Below are 13,373 nucleotides of genomic sequence, written 5' to 3'. Positions count from 1 at the left end.
ATAGATAGATGACGGGTAGAGAGAATTACATTACAAATGTGTCTAAATATTAAAAGTTGGTAAATTGGGGTATGTGGACATGGGGTATATTGGAGTTCTTTGTGTTGTTTTTGTATTATTTTTGCAATGGTTCTTAATTTTAAAATTATTTCAAAATAAGTAACATAAATAAACAAATATACCCCCCAAGTGGTCCACATTAATGGATTCCATACTCCTGCCACAGAATACAAGGAAGAGGCAATGATGAAGAAATGAGAAATGAGAACTTGAGTGCTCCGGGCTCCAGAACAGGAAGAGTTCACTACCTGCCTTGTGAGTGGGCACCCCTGATCGTGCCCCTGCTCCAGCTTAGACCTCACTGTGGGTGGGGCCCTTTTCCTGAGATCTGGGGCCAGCTTCTACCCCTTGGGTCTTGGTCTCCCCTACAGTCAATGACCCCTTGGTCTTCAGCTCCTCATCTTATCCCCACCCTCACATACCTTGGTTTGATTAAGTGTGCCATAAGTTCTCTTGCATACATCATCTCTCTCTGCTAAAATGTCGTGACACCTTGATATTCTTTCCAAAATATTACATTTCTTTTGACACTAAAGAACCTGAAATGATGTTCCATTATCTCCTAATAAAAGTCTTCTAATTCCCATCCATGGCACAGCAGAAACTACCTTACATCACAGACACCCAGGATTTCTAACATCTCTGACTTTTCTATTAAACTATTATCAACATATCCTCAAATATTCTCCCAATTCTCTCTTCTATTCCTTTCAGATTACCTTGAATTCAAAAATTTTGGCTGTGTAAATTTTCATAAATTATATTTCATGTTGCTATTCAGACATTTCCTTTAAAGTTGGTTCATTTTTCCATCTCACAAGGTTCCTCCCATGTCTTTGATATGGCAGGCAGCTCTATCCTTGGTGAAATCCACTTCTGTTTAAGCCCACATTCCATTTACATCAGGTTACCTTCTTACAATTCATAAGGAGCTTCCAGATCACGTCCAAGTCTTCCACATGATTGAGCAGCTTTCCAGACCACAGAGAACCCAGGTGATTCCATCAACTTCTCCAAACTCAGGGGACAGATGGGGATCTTTCTCCTCTTAAAGTGGAGTTATCAACCCTGAATGCCTACCCAAAGCCCCTGGACCCATTGAAAGCAGAATGCTAGGAACTCTCTGAACTACTCCATCAGAGAGTATTTGTATTCGTTAAAATGTCTGCTGGAGAATGATTAACAGTACTGAATGTTGTGTGAATGTGGTAGAAAGGGGTTAGTATAGAGTCATGTATGTCATCAGAAGGAAAGTTGGAGGTTAAAACTTGGGAATGTATAACACAGTGAATCTTGTGGTGGGCAATGTCTGGGACTAACCATACAAATGACCTAGCGCAGATGTAATGCACTATTACGTGGAGATGATAATAGATAGAAATAGGGAGAAAATAGTACCTATTTCAAACTATGGACTGTAGATAAAAGCTATCAATATTTTAATATTCTTTCATCAAGAGTAACAAATGTACCATACCAATATTATGGATAAATAATGGGGGGGGGGGATAGGGTGGGATAAGAGGTATGTGAGGATTTTGGTTTTCTTTTTTTCTTTTTACTTCTTTTCTGAAGTAATTAAAATGTTCTAAAATTGATCATGTGGGTGTATGCACAACTATGTGTTGATACTGTGAGCCAGTGATTATATACCTCAGATGGTTTGTATGGTATGTGATTATATCTCAATAAAACTGCATTAAAAAAAAAACAACAACAAAAAAGTTAAACAAATAAAAGTTTTTAAAAAAATCTTTTCGTGTATTGTTGCATTCTATTTGCTATATTTTGTATAGGATTGGTTATAGTTTTCTTTTTGTTTGTGTTTTTCTTTTTTGGTTTTAGTGTCTGTGCCAGTTTGTGTATGTTATGTCCCCCAGAAAAAGCCATGTCCTTTGATGCAATCTTGTGGGAGCAGGTTGATTAATCTTTTTGATTAGGGGGTGACCTTTTGATTGGATGTTTCCATGGAGATATGACCCACCCAACTGTGGGTGATGACTTTGATTGGATAATTTCCATGGAGGTGTTAACCCACCCATTTAGGGTGTGTCTGAATTAAATCACTGGAGCCATACAAATGAGCTGACAAAGAGAAAGAGCTCAGAGCTGCAGCTGAGAGAGACATCTTGGAGATGGTCACTGAAAGCAGACTTTTGCTGACAGTTTGCCCCAGAGAAGCTAAGACAGGACAAATGACCCAAGAGCAGCTGTGAGTGACATTTTGGAGAACATCATCTTGAAATACAACCCGAGGGCAAGCAGATGCCCGCTATGTGCCTTCCCAGCTAACAGAGGTTCCGGATGCCAATGGTTTTTGCAAAATGGCAAAAGTGTTCTTTTGGGTTCTTAGAATTGCAATTTGGGAAGCACAGATTCAGATTGCACACCAAATTGTGTTGCATCCTGGGCCTCTCAAGGGAAAGTGCAAAATACCAGAAATGGATTGGCTTTTATAAAGGGGGTTTATTTGCTTACAAAGTTACAGTCTTAAGGCCATAAAGAGAAACTCGAAAGATCTTGTTCAGGTACAAAATAATATGGCCTAGAATATCCTTGAGCGTCTCACTCCCCACCAATCAATGTGGCCCCCATATAAACCATTGAGGGTGAGAAATTCTTTAACTTCTGCTCAGTTGGGAAGATTATTAGTGCCCTTCAGAATGTCTTCCAATTCATTTCAGCAATGAGCTACAAATCCCCAACAAGCAGACAGAGGCTTTGAGTGATGACTGATCTTGGAGAGCCAGAGGGTGGCCATGGACTGGCACTGAAGGGGGCTTTCTGTCCCTGTTTCGGCTCAGTGAAGAAAGCCTCAGCCATTTTCAGTTCCCAGCACTCTGTCCCAGATAAGGGTGGAGATAGCACAGGCAGTCTATTCAAATGCTAATGACCTCTCCCTAGGGGGTTATCTTCCCTAAGAAGAAAGGGGTGGGGCCCAGCTCTACTACCTGGCTTCCATTCAGACCCAGATCCCAGAGCCTAGGGGAAAACAGCCATGGGCCACACCTCCTTACACCAGTCTGGAGTTACAGGCTGGCAGGCACCACCTGCTGGACAGAAAAGCACAGAGAACTGAGTTTCCTTTTTGTGTCTTTATTTCTTTTCTGGAGTAATGAAAATGTTCTAAAAATTGAAAAAAAAATTGTGTTGATGGATGCACAGCTGTTCGATGGTACCATGGGCAATTGGCTTTAAATCTCTCTTCCTTTGATTGAGGTTCTAGTCTTTTTTGGAGTGTCTTCTGGTTAAGGCCTTTTGAACTTTGTTCTTTCAATTTAGATTGGTGGCAGCAGTCCTTTTGGTTGCACTTTCAGTTTATAGGGATTTCCAGAAATATTAAATTTGAATAAAATTGATCACAGAAATCAATCTAGAAGTCCTTCTTAAAAGCATGGTACATGTTTGATATTTCTTTTTCATTCTTCTGTAAATCAAATCAGGCTTTTCTTGCAGTAAGGGTACTCGTTCTCATGGCATGTCCCACTCTAGGAGAAATACCATGCCTCAGAGCTGGAGATAAGAAGGATTGGAATATCACCAGGGTAAAATTCTAATGACTTTTACTTCCTTGCCAAGGTTCAGTGGTTTTTCTTGAATAAATGCCTTCTCAATCTATTGCATGCTTATATCACATTCCAGACTACTGAACTGGGTACTTGTGACAAGTTTGTCCATTTTTACCCTGCTTGTTTTGAAGAGGACTTTCTGAGCTTCACCCTTAGCCATTTCAGAAGTCCACTGTTTCTCTCAAATTAATTTATGTTAATAGAATGAGGTAGGGAGGGGAGGTAGAGTCCAGTCACTTGTAGATACAGACGCAGTCTCCTATATCTTTTGTTTATCTTTTGTTGTTTTTGTTGTCTCTGTTCATTGATAATGTTCTTCTGATTGCCTTCCTCTATAAATTTGCATGTGCACAGCTAGTTAAATATCTCTGCATTAATCTGTGGAATACATGCCTGGAAATTCTCCTATTCTATTGCCCACCCAACTCTTGTCCTCTGAACAAACAAACAGGCAGCCAGAAATATATTAGGATCCAGACCCCTTTAAGTCTCTGCTCATATTCACTTGGCTCCTATGAGGAGTCTTGTGCACAGTGACCAAGAGTCTCAACCCTCTGAATGTAGTCAGCTTGGTTCTTAGTTAAAATTGATTCTTCCATAGTGTGCATGGCTTATTACTTTCCCTGAGACCAACACCAATGTTTTGATTTGTGTTTTGACCATATAGTAGTAATCATTGCTAGATGGTATTTGATACAGTTCTGTACACTACTGAGGGGGACATAAGCAGAAATCTGCTTTTCTAGCCCTAGGATTTCCATATTTTAATATACTTGAGGACAAAGAGTTCTAAAGTCTTGGGGGTCTTTCTTTCCAATAATAGGTAGAATCCTGTGTGTGTATTTGTTTTCTGATTGCAACAACATGGATTCCTGTAAGGAAAAGAGCAGTCTTACTCCTCTCAATATGCATTATGTTTATCCATCATGGTTCCAACACTTTTCAAGATATATAAAATTCCTATACCACAGGTGATCTTAATATACCAAGGCTTTCTCAGGGAAATTTTATTTTAGTAAGGTATTATTATTAATGGGAAACTTAGAACAAAAAGGAAACTAATTTCCTGGCAGCTCTTTCAATTGATATGATGAAGTTTCTTAACATTTGAAAAATTTCAAGTTATTATATTACCCTTTTAAAACCTCTTTAAATAAGACCAAATAAAGGATAAGAATAAACTTATGCCATTCCAAATTAGGCAATTAATTATGGAAAAAATAAGTCTTTAAAAAGCTAAATTATCCAAGATTTAGTAACACCCCAGACCTTAAGCAAATATAGCCATTTTAAAGCTGATGAAGAGAAATGTCATTATTTTAAGTATGATGAATAGAAATAAATATCCTGCCAGATTTTTTTTATCACAGTAACTGAAATCTTAGTTATATCCTCTGTCTAAATCATAACTCCTGTCTTTGACCAAACAGCATTCTGAAGATACACTGGTAACTCTCTTCCCCATCCCTAACCCTCCACTTAGTGTTCTTCTTGCCTGCCCTAGAGTTTGATTTTTTCCTATTTGAAATGTTTTCTGAACCAATTGATATATCAAGTTTAACACTGTTTGGATTTAGTAAATTAGCTTTTAAAATCTCATAAAATGCAAGGAGGTCCTATTCTTTCTTGTTCATAGATACCATTAAGTGGTTATCTAAATTTAAGGTACGAGAGCCCCAAGGATTCCTAAAGAAAGAAATTTTACCTTTTAAGTTTTAAATGTTTTAGCATTTTAATTAAACAGACATTGAAGGGAAAATTTAGGTATAAATTAGATTAGTGCCCTTGGTTAATACCTCACAATATAGGAAGTAAAGCAATTCTGATGTACTTTCAAGAATTTTAAACAATTAAAATTTTTAATATTCCATATAAAATTATACAGGAAGATGACTAGGTAATGTTTCCAATCAAAATGCCTCCTTGAACAAATTAAAATGGTTTAATAAGGTTTTAAATGATACTATGTGTCATCTCCCTGGTTTTATTATAATGAAAAAAATAATATTAGCATGCTATTCTAGATTATACAAAACTTGGTTTATTTTCTTATGAAAACCCTAATTAATTTGAAAGTCCTAGTTTTATCTGATGGTGTTACTGGTCATAAGATAACATGACTTCCTTTAAGTATTGAAGACTATAAAATCATAAATGTACATGTTTAACTAAATTAACTTATAATTGGTTAAATTTTATTAAAAATATTAATCCATATATTGCTATACATCATAGGGACACATTATTCCACCAGCACTATCTGAGCAAAAGTTTTAAATATCATTTATCTTTTAACTAGCTAGTGATGAAAAAATACTCCATATAATCCTTGAGCTATAATAATATATAGTGTTCAGTATAGTCTTCAGTATCTAGACAAGTGTTTATTATGATCACTTCACCAAGCAGCCTTGAGTAATTTTTAAGCCTAAAAGCCCTTGTTGAGATAGCTTGCTGTTTATCTAATCTCAAAAGTTTACAAAAGTATAGTCTCTGTTCCTAGAAACCTTCCAGTGTTGCCTACAGGCATAAGATTACAGTCCAAAGCAGGATAAAATGATGCCAAAAAACACACAATATGGTCTGAAAATCAGCACCTTCTTCTTCTTGAAAAACAAGATCACAGCCTGAATGAAGGAAGGACCTTAAGTTAACAGGATACGCTGACCAAACAGCTTATCCGCTTCTATTTTCTTTCTTTCTTTTTCCTCTGATTTCCTCTAAATCCTGGCCATTTCTTTGTCTGTTTGGGCTATAAAAGCCCTAATCACCCTTCTCACTCTGAACTGCTCTTGGAAAATATCTCCTCTAGTTCCTCAAAAATGCACCTGTAATAAAACCCACCTTCTCATCAAAACAAAGAAAGTTTTTAATATGTTTAATATGTTCTTTGGCTTATTGTGATTTAGAGATTAGTTGATTTAAGAACTTGGACCAATATTAAATTTTGTTAATTAATTAATTGTCATTGTATACCTCTACAGTTTCTATTTAATAGAGAATCCAAACACTGATGATCAAACAAAATTTTATTATTGGAAGATGTCTTTACTGGGGATAGAAATCTGGGTTGACAGATTGTTTTGAACACTTTAAAGATGTTACTCAATTGTCTTGTTTGCACACTTCCTGATGTTTTCTGTCATTCTTACTCTTCTCCTTCTGCAAATAATTCTCTCCTTATCCTCCAACACCCCCAGCTGCCATCTTGATTTTCTCTTTTTATTTATTTACTTTTGGTTTACAACAATTTGAAGATGGTTTGCTTAGGTGTTTTGTTTTGTTTTTCCCCAGCTCGGTGTTCTCTGAGCTTCTGTGAACTGTAGTTTTATACTTGGAAATTTTTGAGTCCCTGTTTAGTTTTTTATGCCCCATTCTTCCTTCTCCTTCTGGGATTCCAATTATAAATACTTCCTACTCTTTTATATTTTCACATAGCTTTTAGATGATCTATTTTTTACCACTCCTTTTCTCTTGAGTTTATTTTCTCTTGCCCTATCGTCATGTTAAGTGACCTTTTCCTCATCTGTGTTGAGCATACTGATGATTTACTCAAAGATATCCTCCATTTCTGTTACTGTGCTTTTTATATCTATGATTTACATTTTGGCTCTTTCATATCGTTTCCATCTCTCTGCTAACATTACCTACCTGTTCTGAATGCAGTCTTGAATTCTCGCTAGATAATGTAACATATTTATCATACTTACTTTAAATTTCCTCTATGGTATTTCCAATGTCTGTGTTATATCTAAGTCTTTTCTCTGATGACTGTTAAGATTTTGTTTTTCGCTTTTTCTTTCTTTTTTCTTTTTTTTATTGTGGAATATAACATATTTACATAGAAGTGCTAGTTTTCTAAGTGCAATTTAACAAGCAGTTAGAGAGCAAATTTCAAAGAATGTTATGGATTACAGTTCCACAGTTACAGTTATTTCCTTATTGTGAAATATAACATATAAGCAAAAAGGTGATAACTTTCAAAGTACAATTTCACAAGTAGTAATATAGGAAATTTCCAAGTATGCTATGATTACAGTATCACAGTTTCAGTAATTTTCTTATTGTGAAGTACAACATATGTACAAAAAGGTGATAACTTTCAAATTACAATTTAACAAGTAGCTATGGAGCAAATTTCAAAGAATGTTATGTTACAGTTCCACCATTTTAGTTCTTTCCTTCTAGCTATTCTAATACCCTAGCAACCAAGAAAACGAAAATTATATAGAGATTCAGTATTCATAAATTCTACCTTGTCTGTTGCTACCCCTTCCTCTAGTTTAATCACCTTCCCAATCTTCAGGAATGTCTAGGCAGTGATAACCCTAACTTGTTTCACTCTTCTGGATATGGATATCCAATTCTCTCAGCCCCATTTGTTGAAGACACTGTTTGGTCCCAGTTCAGTGGATTTGGGAGCCTTATCAAAAATCAGTTGACCATAGATCTAGGGGTCTATTTCTGAACTCTCAATTTGATTCCTTTGATCAATATGTCTATATTTGTGCCATATATTTGTGTTTTGACCACCATGGCTTTATAGTAGGCTTCAAAGTCTGGAAGTGTAAGTCCTCCCACTTTGTTATTCTTTTTTAAACTTTTTTTGGCAATTTGAGGCCCTTTTTCCTTCCAAATAAATTTGATAACTAGCTTTTCCAAAAATGCAAAATAGGTTGTTGGAATTTTGATTGGAATTGCATTGAATCTGTAGATCAGTTTGGGTAGACTTGACATCTTAATGACATTTAGCCTTCCTATCCATGAACACAGAATATCTTTCACCTCTTTAGATCCCCTTTGGTTTCTTTTAGCAACAATTCATAATTTTCTGTGTAGAGGACTTTTACACCCTTGGTTAAGTTTGTTCCTAGGTAATTGATTTTTTTTTTTAGTTGCCTCTTCAGTTAGGTTATTATTAGCGTATAGGAACATTACTGACTTATGTGCATTAATCTTGTATCCCGCCACTCTGCTGAATTTGTTTATTAGCTCAAGTATCTTTGAACTATATTTCCAAATATAAGATCATATCATCTGCAAATAATGACAGTTTTACTTCTTCATTTCCAATTTAGTTACCTTTTATTTCTTTGTCTTAGCAAATTGCTCTGGTTAGAATTTATAGCACATTATTGAATAATAGTGGTGACACTGGGCATCCTTGTCTTTTTCCTGATCTTAGGGGAAAGGCTTTCTGGCTCTCACCATTGTGTACTGTGCTGGCTATGGGTTTTTCATATATGCCCTTTGTCATATTGAGGAAGGTTCCTTCAATTCTTACCTTTTGAAGTGTTTTTATCAAAAAGGGATGCTGAATTTTGTCAAATGCTTTTTCAATGTCTATCAAGATGACCATTGGATTTTTTCCTCTTGATTTGTTAATGTGTTGTGTTACATTGATTGATTTTCTTATGTTGAACTACCTTTGCATGCCAGGATTTAACCCCATTTGGTCATGGTGTATAATTCTTTTAATGTGCCCTTGGATTCAATTTGCAAGTATTTTGTTGAGATTTTTGCATCTATATTCATTAGCGAGATTTGCCTATAGTTTTTTTTTTTTTTGTAGTAACTTTATCTGGTTTTGATATTAGAGTGCCTTAGCTTCATAAAGTGAGTTATGTAATGTTCCTTTTTCTTCAATTTTTTGAAAGAGTTTGAGCAGGAATGGTGTCAATTCTTTTTGGAAAGTCTGGTAAAATTCCCCTGTGAAGCCATCTGGCCTTCACCTTTTATTTGTAGGTAGATTTTTGATGAATGATTGGATCTCTTTGCTTTTGATTGGTTTGTTGAGGTGTTCGATTTCTCCTTGGGTCAGTCTAGGTTGGTTATGTGTTTTCAGGAAAGTGTCTAGTTCCTTTAAATTGTCTAGTTTATTGGCATACAGTTGTTTATAGTATCCACTTATGATTTTTTTTTTTACTTCTTTGGGATCCACAGTAGTCACCCCAGTCTCATTTCTGATTCTGTCTATTTGGGTCTTCTCCATTTTTTACTTTGTCAGTCTAATGAAGGGTTTGTCAATCTTGTTGATCTTCTCAAAGCACCAATTTTTGGTTTTATTTCTTCTATTGTTTGTGTTTCTGTTGGTGGTGGTGGTATTCTCTGGCTCATTTATTTCTGCTTTAATCCTTGTTATTTCTTCTCTTCTACTTGCTTTAGGGTTAGTTTGCTGATAATTCTTTAGCATCTTCAGTTGTTCAGTTAGGTCTTTAGTTTTAGCTCTTTCTTGCTTTTTTGATGTATGCATTTAGAGCTATAAATTTCCCTCTCAGCACCACCTTTGCTACATCCCATATGTTTTGATACGTTGTGTTCTTGTTTTCATTTGTCTCTAAATATTTACCTATTTCTCTTGCAATTTCTTCTTTGCCCACTGATTGTTTAGGAGTGTGTTGTTTAACCTCCATATATTTTTGAAAGATCTGGTTCTTTGGTGGTTGTTGATTTCTAGTTGCAGTCCATTATGGTCAGAGAATGTGCTTTAAATAATTTCAATCTTTTTAAATTTATTAAGATTTGTTTTGTGCCCCAGCATTTGATCTAGCCTAGAAAATATTCCATGGAGCACTAGAAAAGAATGTATGTCCTGGTACTTTTGTATGTAATGATCTACATTTGTCTGTTAAGTCTAATTCATTTATCTTATTGTTTAGTTTCTCAATTTCCCTATTGGTCCTCTATCTAGTTTTTTCTATGTATAGAACAGAGTGGTGTATTGAGGTCTCCACTATTATTGCAGAAATGTCTCTTATTCCCTTCAGTTTAGCCAATGTTTGTCTCAGTACTTTGGAGCTCCTTGATTGTGTGCATAAACATTTATGATTGCTACTTCTTCTTGGTGAATTGTCCCTTTTATTAATATATAGTGTCCTTCTTTGTCTCTTATGCCATCTTTGCATTTAAAGTCTATTTTGTCTGATATTAGGATAGCTTTCTTTTGGTTGCAGCTTGCACAGAGTATTTTTTTTCCATCCTTTCACTTTCAGTCTCTCTGTGTTGCAGGGTCTAAGATCAGTCTCTTGTAAGCAGCAGCATATCAGTAAGTCAGACTTTTTAATCCATTCCACCAGTCTGTATCTTTTAATTGGAAAGCTTAATACTTTCACATTCAAAGTTATTACTGTGAAGGAGGTTCTTGAACCAGCTATCTTATCCTTTGGTTTTCAGTCAAATCTACTTTTCCCCCCCTTTTTTTTTTTCCTTTAAGTTACCCTTACTAATACTCTTCAGTTCTGTGCCATTCTCCAGACCTCTTTCTGTTTTCTTTTTTATCAACCAGTAGAGATCCCTTTAGTATTTCTTGCAGGGCAGTTCCCTTGTTAACAAATTCTCTCAGCATTTGTTTGTCTGTGAAAATTTAAAACTCTCCCTCAATTTTGAAGGAGAGCTTTGCTGGATAAAGAATTCTTGGCTGGCAATTTTTCTCGTTCAGAATCTTAAATATGTCATACCACTGCTTTCTCACCTCCATGGTGCCTGCTGAATAGTCAATACTTAGTCTTATGTTGTTTCCCTGTATGCGGTGAATCGCTCCTTGCTTGCTGCTTTCTGAATTTCCTCCTCTTCAGCATTTGACAAGCTGGTCAGTATATATTTCAGGGTGGGTTTATTTGGATTTATTCTATTTGGAGTTCATTGGGCATCTTTGATTTTCATATTTATGTCATTTGGAAGGATTGAGAGGTTCTTCCTATCCCTTCACTCTTCTCCTACTGGGACACCAATGGTTCTTATATTTTTGCACTTCATATTGTCCATCATTTCCCTGAGTTCCATTTCAAATTTTTCAATTTTTTTCACCATCTGTTCTTCTGTGTATATCATTCAATTGCTCTGTACTCTTGTTCACTTATTGTTTCTTCTGTCTCTTCAAATCTGCTATTGTGTGTCTCTAGTATATTTTAAATTTGATCAATAGTATCTTTTATTTCCATAATATTTGCTATTTTAAAATTTATTCAAATTCTTCTTTATGCTCTTCTAGAGTCTTCTTGATGCCCTGTATGTCTTTAGCCATCTCGTTGACTTCATTTTGGAGATTTGTACACACTTCTTTAATTATTTGCTCCAAATTTCTTGTCTCTTCTTTTTAATTTGTTCATTTGGCTTGTCAATATCTTCTTGTTTCTTCAGGTGCCTTCTGGTTTTCTGAAGGTTTCAGGGCATTCATTTATCTTGGTAAGATTGTTTTGGGAAATGAAAGATTGTTTGAGCATTTATATATAATTTTAGAGCTACAGCTTACTGGAGTGCACTTTCCCTGATCTACCAGCAGACGGCACTCTTGAGCCACCTTTTACTCTCAAGCCAGCTTTCCCCCAATTTCACCCGTGCATTGGGTGGAGTCCAAACTGGGTGGGAATCCAATCAGTGCACTAGTTTTCCATGTGCACTGTGGACTGCCTGTCCTGGGTGTGTGATGTGGGCCCTGTGCAGTTTGGCAGGGAGTCTGCTCAAGGGCACCCTCCAGCTCAAACATGATCCATTCCCTGCCTACCATGCACCTACAAGCTTCTGGGGTGTGGGTTAGGCTCCTAGTGCTTCCTCGGACTTCTCTGGGGAAAGAGTAAATGCAGTCAATACTTTTCTGCTGCCTCCTGGGTACCCTCATGGGAGCTCCCAGCCATCTGGCTATAGCAGATTATCTCCCTAGGTAATTGGTAAGGTGGGTGCATGGTAGTGGAGAGTCACTGCTTACTGCCTTGCCTGGCAGCTGTCTCACTGCTGCAGCCCTGGGAGGCAGTCCTGGCCAAACGAACTCATTCTGTCCCCCAAGGTGCAGTCTCTCTGCCTTTCCATCCACATAGCCACCACATACTATAAGAGTCCCTCTATGGCTGCTCACACCCTGAAACCACAGTCCTGGGTGTCCTCTGGTCCCTCTCTAGTTTTGTTAATGGAAGAGAAGCCCACTCCACCTCCCCCACTCTGCCATCTTCCAATATCTCCTGTTTCGTCCTTTTTTTTTTAATACACATCATAACTATTGGGAGAAAGATGGACCTGGTGCATTGGACACAGATACTGAGGCAAATGTTTTATGCTTGGAGAGTAGTGTATTTTCCTCCACTCATGATTTTGAGTTCATGTTAATATATTCAAAAGTTGTGCTCAGGTGGGGCAAGATGGCGGACTGGTGAGCTGTATGTTTTAGTTACTCCTCCAGGAAAGTAGGTAGAAAGCCAGGAACTGCGTGGACTGGACACCACAGAGCAATCTGACTTTGGGCATACTTCATACAACACTCATGAAAACGTCGAACTGCTGAGATCAGCGAAATCTGTAAGTTTTTGTGGCCAGGGGACCCACACCCCTCCCTGCCAGGCTCAGTCCCATGGGAGGAGGGGCTGTCAGCTCCGGGAAGGAGAAGGCAGAACTGCAGTGGCAGCCCTTATCGGAAACTCATTCTACTGATCCAAACTCCAACCATAGACAGACTGAGACCAGACACCAGAGAATCTGAGAGCAGCCAGCCCAGCAGAGAGGAGACAGGCATAGAAAAAAAACAACACGAAAAACTCCAAAATAAAAGCTGAGGATTTTTGGAGTTCTGGTGAACATAGAAAGGGGAAGGGCAGAGCTCAGGCCCTGAGGCTCATATGCAAATCCCGAAGAAAAGCTGATCTCTCTGCCCTGTGGACCTTTCCTTAACGGCCCTAATTGCTTTGTCTCTTAGCATTTCAATAACCCATTAAATCCCTGAGCAGGCCCTTTTTTTTTTTAATCCTTTTTTCTTTT

The sequence above is a fragment of the Choloepus didactylus genome, chromosome 20 (assembly GCF_015220235.1).
Source record: "Choloepus didactylus isolate mChoDid1 chromosome 20, mChoDid1.pri, whole genome shotgun sequence".
Lineage (NCBI taxonomy): Eukaryota > Metazoa > Chordata > Mammalia > Pilosa > Megalonychidae > Choloepus > Choloepus didactylus.
The sequence above is the reverse complement of the archived record's forward strand: the minus strand, read 5'-3'. Positions refer to the sequence as shown.